Genomic DNA, 12,678 nt, shown 5'->3' with positions numbered 1-12,678 from the left:
TTGTCAACAACAAATTGTCGCTGTTTTTTGTGTTGAATATACGCCATGCAACCAGTCCATGCAGGAGGTAAAGGTAAAGGGACCCCTGACCATTAGGTCCAGTCATGACCGACTCTGGGGTTGCAGCGCTCATCTCGCTTTATTGGCAGAGGGAGCCAGCGTACAGCTTCCGGGTCATATGGCCAGCATGACTAAGCCGCTTCTGGCGAACCAGAGCTGCACACGGAAACACCGTTTACCTTCCCGCCAGAGCGGTACCTATTTATCTACTTGTACTTTGACGTGCTTTCAAACTGCTAGGTTGGCAGGAACTGGGACCAAACAACAGGAGCTCACCCCGTCACAGGGATTCGAACCGCCGACCTTCTGATCGGCAAGTCCTAGGCTCTGTGGTTTAACCCACAGCACCACCCACGTCACCATGCAGAATGTAAAGGTAAAGGTACCCCTGCCCGTATGGGCCAGTCTTGCCAGACTCTAGGGTTGTGCACTCATCTATAGGCCGGAAGCCAGCGCTGACTGCAGACACTTCCGGGTCACGTGGCCAGCGCGACAAGCTGCATCTGGCGAGCCAGCACAGCACACGGAACGCCGTTTACCTTCCCGCTGGTAAGCGGTCCCTATTTATCTACTTGCACCCGGAGGTGCTTTCGAACTGCTAGGTTGGCAGGCGCTGGGACCGAATGACGGGAGCGCACTCCGCCGCGGGGATTTGAACCGCCAACCATGCAATCGGCAAGTCCTAGGCGCTGAGGTTTTACCCACAGCGCCACCCACGTCCCTACATGCAGAATGTAGGCACCCTATATATAGAAATGAGCAAACTAGTGATATTTTAGGGAGCAGGCTATCAGGCGGAGCCCATTACTTACATCATAAGAGTTTACACAACACAAAACTCTGTTGCTGTATGTAGGTTTTTATTTTATTTGTTTTTTATCATATATTTTGGAAATGTACATACAAGTTTTTTCCTTTAGATGAGTGTGAATTTTGAAGAATAGCTGCATTCTGGTTCACACATGGTTTTGGAAAATGAGCATTTCCACCACACCACCCCCAGCCACATTCCTAATTGAGGCCTTGGCATGGAGGGGCTTTAATCCATTATTCCCTGCTGTTGGCCAGATCCAAACAGGAGTTCTTCCACCTGTAATTTGAATTGGGGGGAAGTTCCCACTGCTGGTAAGCAGCAGGGGAGTATTATTCTCAAGGTGTGCTTTGGGGCTTTCCACAGACATCTGGTTTCCCACTGCGACACTGGACTAGACAGTCCTTTGGTTTGACTCTGCAATGCTCTTCTTGAGTTCTTTAACTCTGGAGAATCTCAGCCAGTCAGATAATCCAGCTGTTTGACTCTGTATAGGAATGTTTCTTATGTTCTTAATGCTCACACTGCATGTATTTGTATGTGTGCATCTATGAAAAGGAAGTTCAGTCACAATTAGGGTTGGGGAGAAATTGGTATGGTTTGCATTTCAATGTTAACTTTCCAAACCACTTTCCAAACCAATGCACAAAGTAAACTTCAGATCTCTTTCAAAATTTATACTTCTCTGAACTTTGCAATGCTGATCCTCAACCAAAGAATACATAGCACACACACACGCCAATTAGATTGCTGAAATGAAGAAAACTTGGGTAGACACCATACCTTTTGTGAAAGACTGAGAGCTCCGTTAACAAAAACAAATTATTGTGCTGAGAAGCACTCATAAGTCCCCTTTTTCCTAATTATAAATGCCCCCTTTTCTAAGCTCCTATTTTGCACTTGTCTCCTTGACCACCTGAAAGTTTTAGGGAGGAAAGCAAAACAGATTCTGCAAGCTTGAAGTCTGCCCACCCCTCATATAAATTGTAGATAGGGAGTTCTTCATGAAATCTAACTACTTAAATTTATGAAGCTCTCCATTCCCCATTTCCCTTTCCATAGCTAGTAAGTCCAACATGTCTCTCAGGAATACCATATTTAATGCACACCTCGAATGTACACCTTTTTTTTGCCAAATTAAGTTGTGAAAATTAGGGGACACATTAGATTTGATGGCGCCAGCAAATCCTTTTTTGGTGTCAAGGTTTAGAAAATTGAGGTGTACATTAGATTTGATTGTGCATTAGATTCGCGTAAATATGGTACTTAAAAAACAACTGTTCTTGCTATTAATATGAATGCCACAGATCCTTTTAGAGAAAAGAATGTAGAAATAAATAAATAACGAAAAAGGCTTCCAAGCATTTACACCAAAACTCATAGTATTTTCCTGAGAGTCAGAAAAAGCTGTCAGCCTTTCTTTCTTAGCTCTTGGATGAATGAAGCCAAACATATCAACTGAAACAGAAAGAGATTGTGGGAGCTGTGACTAAGATGCACTGGTTAAGATGCTATTTATCTCAGTTAAAGACCTAACCTTTATTAATTTCTGTTGAGTCACTGATATTTTACGTAAAGGACTCACATTTTAAGATACTTAGGCTGCAGTTATATACACATTTACCTGTGAGTTAGTCCCATTCAACTCAACTGTAGTTACTTCTGAGTAGACATGCATAGGATTAGCTAGCAATATAACACAGATACTCGGTTAATATTTCATTATAGTTCTAAATAGGAATGTCAAAGCACAAAAAGTACCAATTCTAGAGTCAGGGATTGAGCCTGAAACTTATTTAACTAAGAATGAATAAACTCTGATAATTGTTTCATTTTGGTTTTTATCCCAACCTTCCTCCAAAAATAAGTCTAGTTTAGCAAAGAACAAAACTATAAAATACATAAAAAAAAACTTTTATAAAAAAGAACCAGAGCCTTATAACTAACATTTTACAGTTGGCAGAAACAAAGTTGTTCTGTCTCACCAGCAGCATCGCCAGCAGTCAAAAATCAACTAAATCACAGAGCTAATAGAATAGACTTGCTTAAAAAAAAAAAACCCTAGCTAATTACAGAAATGCACATGTAAATCCACATCACTTTAATAGATTATTAACTATAGTTCTATGAAGTCTCATAAACATAATATTTCCCCTGGTATTATTACTTAAAGCAAACAAGTGCAGCATTATCTTTTACTTATTGGAAGTGAGTTTCCTCAGAGACTTGTGTCAGACTTAAAATTCGTTACTCACCTGTTTTCCTGGTGTTCGCTGTTGCCTCCAGTTCAGTAGAACAGCAACAAGTTAGGCTGCAGTCGCATACACAGTGCCATCAGTGCTGAGAGAGAGCCAAAAGGGCTAGCATGTTTCCACAGCCACTTGCCTTAAGGGCTTCTGACCCCTTAACACAAAAGGAAGGGCCTGTAGCACCATCAGACATGGTTATCTCAGGAAAGTGCCTCTTTCCTGAGGATTATAAGTTCAGGTCTGGAGATGAGAGTGAGTAGCCACTCCCTGGGGAATGGTTAAAGACAGCATCCAGGTCACAAGGTTAATGAATTAAAGTTGTTGTTGTTTTAAATTAAAAAAAAATTGTTGGAACTAATGTGATTTTATTCAAGCAGAATTCCCACCCAGCAAAAAAGGAAAAAGAAGAAGAAAAAAATTAAAATGACAAACTGAAACTTTAATATATGTACATCCTGTTTGTAGCTTGGATTTCACAAGCTATATCTTCGTGTTCTTGAAGCCTGGAAATGAAAATGAGGAAAATGTTTCATGCATTCCTATGTACTTTGAACTCCCAGCACACAAGTGCCCAGCACAGAGTACAGTCCGTTCTAGTAATTCTTAATAAAGAGCTTAGCTCAGATCCTTTGCTTATATAAACTGGCATCACTCCATTGACTTCAGCTGAAGTTGTGCTGATTGACACCAGCTGAGGATTTGTGTTTAGATCATATGTGGCAATTTAAATAAAGAACTAAAAATACACTTATAGTGCTTGCTAGCATTAACTATAAGATGATCTGTCAAACGACATGTAAAATCAATAACGCATGTGCTGAGTTTAATAACATGTATATCATTATTTTTCTTTACTTTGAAACCAAATTGTTAAGGATGTGTGTGCTAATGGCGTCTTTTCACTTCTTCCAAGATTATTAATTAATTATTCTTAGTCCAAAGCAATTTTACAAAAAATCAAATGCCATCCTATTTGGCACAGGAATGGAATAATCAAAGCAGCATAAAATTCTAGCTATGAAGCTCCAATGTATATCACCAATGCCAAGCATACTGAATCCTATGATTAGACTTTCTGTGGAAAATAAACAAGAGGCAGGAATAAAGGATCCATGACATCTTGGCTATGCCGGTGAAGCATTAAAGATCCAGCTTGTAAAAGATCCCCAGGCACCATCAACTCACAGGCATGAAACGAGTTTCTATCAGTCTGTGCCTCATTCTGCTCAAAAGCTCAATAGATAACTCAAATAACTTGCTATAAATCCAGATACTTTTTGTAGCTCATCTTAAACTCCATTTTAAATCTCCCAATTGGTAAAAGCAAAAATTATTTTCCTTGTTCCCCATCACAGCTGAAGGAGACCTAAGACCAAACTAGATGTGATGGGGCGGGGAAGGACGTGGAGTTGTCTCCCAATCCCCCATCACAACTGAATGGAAGAGGGGAGGCGAGGCTCTCAATTTGATGAGACCAGCAAAATGAGGGAGACAGGTAAATAAGCATTTTCCAGTGTGTGGACCATTTTCCCAGTCAAAATCACCATATCAATTATGGATATGCTCATGGAAACAAATGGAAATTTCAACAGAACAGGGCCAGATCTGTGCCAAAACAAGTGCAGAGAACAAATGAAAATGTTCTTGTTCATATAATCCACTTGGGGGAGGGGGGAGCTTCTTTGGTGGCAGCAACTTCTAGCTGAAACCATTTCATTTCCCCCAGAATGCACCAGAAGTTGCTCTCTGGTGGAGAATTTGGGGGGATATACACAAAGTTTCCTACACAATCATTCCCAAGCAACACAACATGTCCAGTGAATTCTAGGGAAAATGAAATGTTTATGTTCACCTTTAAACCATCATTTAGTTTACCTATGGTTTAAAGCAGGTATGGGAAACTTATGGCCCAACTTTGGCAGGTGGTTGGGGCAACCCGGCTGTCTATCATGATGACGCCAGGTAACTGATAGGTGCCATGTCCTGTCACCTGTCAAAAGACCCTTGCACAGCACTTTCAAAGCACCCAACAGTCAGCTGGCATTTGCATACTTTAGTGGCAGATCTATGCATAGGGAAGCTGTTTACTTCAGGATCGGCTCTGTGATTGAGTTCCTCAGTCATGTAGCCAATCAAGCTGGGTTGAACTTGCTGCCCATCAGTTTAACCCTGCTTTCTGCAAGCAGGGTTCCCCAGAGATCTACCCACATCTCTTCCTGCCCCACACCTGATGCCACATATGATGTCAGGTGTAAGGCAAGCAGCCATAATTCTGAGGAAATGGTCTAGCAGGCTAAATGTGGCCCAGAGGCCAGAAGTTCCCCACACCTGGTTTAAAGTGATATGCAAATGAAGTCACAAGGAGACGCTCCATATGTGACACATGTCATATCTGATCCCTTGAGATTATTTTTGTTCTCCTTAAACAAATCAGAATTCTATGTGTAATATAGGGAATATAATGCTCCAAAACCACACTACATAGAACAGCGAAAACATGACATTCACACCTTGCTAAATTTGTCGTATGACCAAAAAAACCCCGAAACAAAGCAACATACTGGTTTTTCTACAAATAAACTAAGCTTAACTTTGGAAAAACGGTAATACCAGCTCAGTTGGTTAGACCATGGTGCTGATAACACCAAGGTTGCAGGTTCGATCCCTGTATGGACCAGCTGCATATTCCTGCATTGCAGGGGGTTGGACTAGATGATCCTCAGGGTCCCTTCCAACTCTACAGTGCTATGCTATGCTATTTTCTCAGCAAATTAGAGAAGCCCCAGAAAGTAAAATAACATTTAAAACCAAGACCCACTGTTACTGTTTTGCTAGATATACTGTATCTAGATCTTATTACACTTTGAACACTGTATCTAACAGCTAAAACCAAATAATTCAGCTTGTTGCTTTTGGGACCAAACATTAGATTGTTGCTAGTGACTCAGAAAATTCCTGAATTTAAACTGAAAGGGTGCGGGGTAGACTAGGATATGACATCATCATAGCTATCTTTTAATCTTTCTTTTCCAAAATACTAGATAGTATTGGTATCTATGAAGCTCTTTGGCCAAACTAGAGAGAGACTTCCATAAAATATGTTTTTCTTTTAAAGTGTTTACCCTTTTTCAAGTGACATAAAACTATAGACATTCTTATTGTATCAGTTATAAAGGTTTGATAGTCACAACTTTTAAAAAGAAATCACACTGACAACAGAAATAACATTTGAGTTTGAATACTTTCCTAAAATTGTCAGGTCTCTTAATCTATTTCTTCTATGAAAGATGAGCATTCACTCACTTTGAGATTATCGCAGTCTTCAGAACAGCAAGCAGAGATAAGCAGTAGATACAACAGGGTTCTTATCATGTTAAGATGTGTTTACTCTTTTTATCCTAAAATCTCATCTAATGGCAGAGATATTTTGGAGAAAGTGCTGCCATTTTGTTATGCCTGCCTAACAATAAGCATAGTGTAATGCTGACCTATGCTGAGGCAAAATCTGGCAGACAGTAATCATGATCAGAATATTAAATGAATAAGCCAGGATAGTTTATTTATTTAACAAGATTTATAGATTACTTAATAATAGTTTTAAAAACTATTTAAATGGTTGAAAGCTACACATGGCTCCTGTGTTCCTGCTTTTTTCTTCTCTTCATGCAAAAAGGTAAACAGGGAAACAGCAGAGTCAACCATAGCTTTCCTGTTAACTATGGTTGACGACTTCCAGAAAGCCAGAATTCAGTTCCAGGTCTGGCTTGGTTAAAAGTTTAAGCTTAATTATCTGGCTTAAACGTTGTTAATACAGTTTATTATGTATGTATGAATATATGTATGATTATTATTAAATATTTATTTTTACCCAACTCCCCCCCGACAGGGATATATGTATGTATGCATGCATGTAATGTGTCTATTTACCATGTTTCATCACAAAGTGACCTCAAAGCAGTTTACATAAAAATAAATATATCATATCATTTAAAATACAGTTAGTTATGACTCACACGTAATGGGAAACTATGGTCAACTGCAACTTTTTGGTGTGTGTGCCCCCCCCCCCAACTTTCATGAAGGGAGGAGCAAAGAGAGAGAGAGTACAAATGGGCTCTGCGAAGGTGTACAAAGCTCAAAGATAGATAGATAGAAAGATAGGCTACCTCTCCACGTTGGCAAGCCCCATCAGCCCCTCACTTTCCTCTATAGCACATGCAGAAACCACCTTCTTGACCGTTAGACCAACTATTGGTCTCATCTGCTCAATCCGCAAGATCCTGTATTCATATGCAGGGGAAGTCCATAACTCACTGATATTAATTAATGTACTGTAACATATGGTCACTTAAGTTAGAAGTAACAGATAGAAATACGTGAAGAAAAAGGAAAAAAAAGAAACTACTTCTTACTCAATTAGCCTTTACACTATTTCAAGGTTACAGAACAAGAACATTCCTGGTGAACCATCCATAACAAGGTATTTTTTACTTAATGCACAAAAAATTAACTCAAAATAGTTTGGGCTGGGGGATGACTAAGGAAAAACAACAACATATTTTAGCAGTTTAAAAGAGTTTCTAGCTAGCAAAGATCCTAAAAACAGTTCGGAGCCACATTGACATTCTGTATTCCAAAGGAGTCCCTTTCTGGTCATGGGAGGCTTTTGATATAATGGAGGAATTTACACAACTTTTCAGGTCACCTTTGTTATGCCTGAAACGCTAAAGCCTTTGGTGCAAACATACACAGTAAACCAAATTTGCTGAAGCTAAGCAGGACCTGGGCAGTGGCTAGAAAGGTAATACTGTTTGGGAACCACACATAGTCCCATCTTGAATACTGTCATGTAAGAAAGGCAGACTATAAATAAATAAGCAAATGTGAGGTATTAACTGCTGGGTAGTCACCACTTGCCTAGTGGCAATCATGCCTACTTCACCTATTACAGTTGACCTTTAGATCCTGCTTAGAACTGTTCCTGCTAGCAAAGCTGCAATATTTGGGGATCTATTACTATGTGCTGGACTGGTCACATGTGTCAGTCTACATATTCATTGTGACCACTTCTCTCCCAACTGGGCCAGGACATGTGGGGAAAAGTTTAGAAACATTTGTTGGTTTTCTTACACTATTTATATACCAGCTAATTTACAAAGACTCTCTGGGTGGTGTACAAGTAGAAATTAAAACCACAAGATGTAAAACTAAAAGATAGACATGAAATCTAAAACAAAGTAAAATCAGCAACAGAAAAGAATCTACACAAAAGACTTTAAAGAGCGCTAAAACACTTAAAGACTGATAATGAAAAGGTCTTCACCTAGTGCTGAAAATAACTCTACAGTCTCACATAAAGCCCCACCATGCAGAAGCGCTTTAGCAGCCTTTACTTGGGAACTATAGTATATAAAGGAACCTGCAGAATATTCACAGACATGTCAAATGGGGGTTTAGATTTGCCTAAGAGCTGAGCCGCAATGGCAACTTTTGTCCCCTCAGCCATTGCTTCTAACAAATCCATTTGCCACCATCTTACGCTGCAGTTTTACACGCCACATTCTCAATGTGGCTTGAACAATAGAACAGAGGCCTACAGTCACATTTTGTGTGAATAAGTGACTTCCATAAGAAACGCAAGGTGCTCAAATGCATCAGTGTTATGTGATTAAACTGAATGAGTTGCATTAATCCCCATTTAAGTCATGAACCTTGGGCCAGCGACTACCTCTCAGTTTAACCTCTCACAGAATTTTTGTATACCACCCTGAGCTCATTGGAGGAAGGGTAGGATAAAAAATATATAATAAATGTTACACAATATGACAATTTGAATTTATTAAATCAAAAATTAGGAACAGAATTGATTATAAGTGTGACCATTTCAGAAGCCGTTGGTAACATTTTGTTCCCTCTGGGGGAAAATGCTACAGCATTTGAGGTGAATGGAATTTCACATAAAATTGAGTTCCATGAGTTCTCCTGAGGCAGCAGGTCATCTTGCCAGATCTGGAGGAATAGCTCAGCAGACCTCTGCATAATGTTTGCACATTAGGCAGGATATAATAATAATAATGACACATGTCCTCACATGTTTACAGCTAAAATATGAAACATGAAAAGAATATATTCCCCCCACCTGCCAGTGGTAGAAGCACTCATAATGCCTGGGCAATTCTTGAGAAACAATTCTATTTGTTTTAAAATTGCCATTTGTTAGTATTTATTCTTGTTTCAGTTTAGTAGCTATCCTAAACTTATGTTTGTGGTTCCAGGGAGCCTGAAGTCGTGACTAATTTCTGCATGTTACCCAGTCTGCTCCTGTTATTGTTGTTGTGTTTTCAGAGTGTCCTTTATCTCTAAAGTTACTACAATGTTATACAATAGGCATGAATAAGCTAATCATGCAAAAAGTAAAATACAATAAAACAAAATAATGAAAACACAAAATATCGAGTTGGTGCCGATTCCTTCTCTGTAAGAAAATCATGCCTAGTGCATGGGCATTTGAAATTCACAACCTTAAAATATCTGAAAATAAATGTTACCAGTACACTGCTGTACTCAACACTGTCTTATATCTTCCATTGCTTAATTAAAAACTTTTAACTGCAGCAGTACAGTGGTACCTCGGGTTAAGAACTTAATTCGTTCTGGAGGTCCGTTCTTAACCTGAAACTTTTCTTAACCTGAAGCACCACTTTAGCTAATGGGGCCTCCCGCTGCCACCACATGATTTCTGTTCTCATCCTGGAGCAAAGTTCTTAACCCGAGGTACTATTTCTGGGTTAGCAGAGTCTGTAACCTGAAGAGTCTGTAACCTGAAGCGTCTGTAACCCGAGGTACCACTGTATTCTATGTTTCATTGTCTTCACTACGGCTGAAGAAGAAATCCTTTGTATGTTTATTGGTTATCTGCCCTGTTTAGGATCACAGTCTCAATTGTAAAGGAGACTGACATATATTTCTTCTATATGCTCAGAATGTAACATATAAAAGGAGAATACATTTCCAAAGATACTGCAGTTATTAAATTATTAAAAGCTACTGCTTGTACTTTTTGTGGAAAGCATAAAAGGAATATGACAGGGCTCCTCACTCTCCTAACATAGCCCATTTTTATTTCAGCTTCCTTCTTTATCCACATCCCGACCAAACTTCCAAACTTCTCTCTTCACCACCAAAGATAGGAGAAGAAATCCCTCCTATCTCTTCTTAACGTTTGTCTCAATCCACATGGATAAGTCCTTAAAAAATTAATAATCCACCAGCATTCCACTGATAAAAGACCTAGATTATCTTGATTACCATCACAGACAGAAAGACGTTTCGGGCATCATGAGTTTGGGTTTTAGTGTCGGAAATTCACATCTTTCCAGTCAATAATGAACTATAATGCCACCCTAGAAGTACTCCCAGACTTTGCCTGTTTTTTCCAGCTGGAGTGTCCGAATGGCTGATTCATACTTCCATTATATCACAATTATGCTTTTGTTTGGTATCCTTGTGTCTCTTGCAAGTCATTTGCAGATGGTCCAAAAGCCACAGAACAAACTGTACTTCATATTAGTTCCAGCCATCACCATTTTATGGAATATGTCCCACTTACCACAAGGCACAGTAAGTTTCCCACAAACTTTTAATTTTTAAGGTTATGTGCTTGCTACTTATTTATTTTGAACACTGCAAAAATATGTCTCTCTTTCTTGCCCTGTATAAGTCTGAATAACACACGTGTTGATGGATTTTAAATTTACTAAAAATGCACAGGGGGGAAATATTTACTATCTATAGCTCAATACAAATTGCTTAACAGCAATCAGAAAGTTCTCTAAAGAGAGACAGAGACAGAATATATTTATATACACAGGCCTAGGTAGCTAAACCTTCAGTGTTATAGTGTTTCCACATAACAGTGATGTCTTCCGTGAATTAATGCAGTCAATTATCATCAACCCGATACAGCGCAGACACATCAGAAACAAACAGGGCCAGCCCAAGACATTTTATGGCCTTAGGAGAAAGACAAGATGGCACCTCTTCCAAATTCCACAAACAGAATCTTACTTCAAACTTAGCAACAGGACAGCATTCTCCACCACAGCAGGCTAGCTTACAGGATGCAGGGCAAGCTATGCATGACACACATAGCTCTGTCCTCCAACACCTCATCACCACCACCTGATGCTTGAGGCAGCTGCCTCACTCTGTCTAATAATAGAGCCAATTCTGGAAACAAACCTTTAAGAACAGCATAAATGATAAAAGTGTAACAGAAAGACAGTTTCAAAAGGGTGCCATAGAAGCACTTATTTCAACTCATTTCCTACACTCAGCCAGAGCTCTATGTTGGGAGAAGATGCAGAAGGAAGCTTGGAAAGATGCTCCCATACTGGATTTGCACATGGATTGAAATTGTGACGTCTACTTTATTGGGCCTCCTTCAGAGTATTCCAAGTTGATCAGCTTCCTGGAGCATTGGCTGTCATGGGTACAGCCGTTTAAGATCTAGAGGCATTACAATGCCTTTAGGGTACTGGAGTCGCCAATCAGGTCAAACCATCCATTTTGGCAACTTACAGGCCAGCTAGCTACATCTGGGATGGGTGCTGTAGAGCAACATGCTCTCCAATATGATGTCTTTTCAGCCACCATATGCTCATTTATGTTTGACAATGCATTTCCTTAAAAAAAGCTTTGGTTCTTATTTAAACCAAACCAGTTTCCCATGTCTATTTGTCAGGGATAGGTGTAACGTTAACATATGAGAGTGCTGGAGGTGAAATAGTTAAACAGGTTACCCAATCAGAACCCAGGGGGGTGGAGTCAGAGGGACTATAAAACCAGCTCTGGGAGGGGCGAAGGGGGAGAATTTGTTGGGAGTTGGGTGGTTGGTTGGAGTGGGAGTGAATTGGGATAGAGTCTGTGGGTAGGTTGAGTTAGTGTAGTGAAATAAGCTGAGTCAGGAACAGTTAGAAGCTAGGAAGACAAGTAAATATCTGAGAGGTGGCTTAGTGAGTGAGAGTTATAGGTCTGGATAAGCACCCCATGATCGTAATTGACCGATACAGTTTATGAAACCACACACTTGTTAAACTGCAATAAATAAACAGAAGTTTATGTTCTAATTTAAGCCTGACTGGACTCAGTATTGTACCAGGTAGGGCCTGGGTGATGGCAGCGAGAAATAAAGTGGTGGCACAGGGATCAACAGACGGTGAAACGTCCAGGGACCCTGTGTGATCGCCACAATAGGGGCAATGATAATCTAGGAATATAGGGATTTCAGACAGAAGTGCTGAAAACCTTGACATCCCAAGTAGGAAGACAGTAATTTTAATAAGCTTTCTTGAACCCTCTGACCTATTATCTTGATGGGTCTCTGGAAGCAAGGATGATTCAAAATATGCATTCATAGTTTCACTAAGCTGGCTGCTGAAGAAATCCAAGTGTCCTTCAGTTCTTTCTGATGGTCAACATTTTATTTTATAAACCAACAAATGAAGTGGGTGAACAGATGGTCTCAGCTTCAGAAGTACATAAAACCTCTAGTAAATG

At 39.8% G+C, this 12,678-nt stretch overlaps 1 protein-coding gene across 44 annotated transcripts in view; it reads right to left on the bottom strand.

Annotated features, from left to right (window-relative positions):
• Positions 1–12,678, bottom strand: part of ZBTB20 (zinc finger and BTB domain containing 20) — a 500,505-nt gene that overhangs the window by 291,350 nt on the left and 196,477 nt on the right. The window contains exon 5 of one of the 44 annotated variants that reach the window (XM_083437076.1): positions 3,127–3,623. The exons of the other annotated variants lie outside the window; for them this stretch is intronic. The gene's annotated coding sequence lies outside the window, so the exon portion shown is untranslated. The remainder of the gene's footprint in view (positions 1–3,126; positions 3,624–12,678) is intronic. 44 annotated transcript variants of the gene reach the window in all.

Source organism: Podarcis tiliguerta (assembly GCF_965153285.1).
Source record: "Podarcis tiliguerta genome assembly, chromosome: 4".
NCBI classification, from domain to species: Eukaryota; Metazoa; Chordata; class Lepidosauria; order Squamata; family Lacertidae; genus Podarcis; species Podarcis tiliguerta.
The sequence above is the reverse complement of the archived record's forward strand: the minus strand, read 5'-3'. Positions and strand labels throughout refer to the sequence as shown.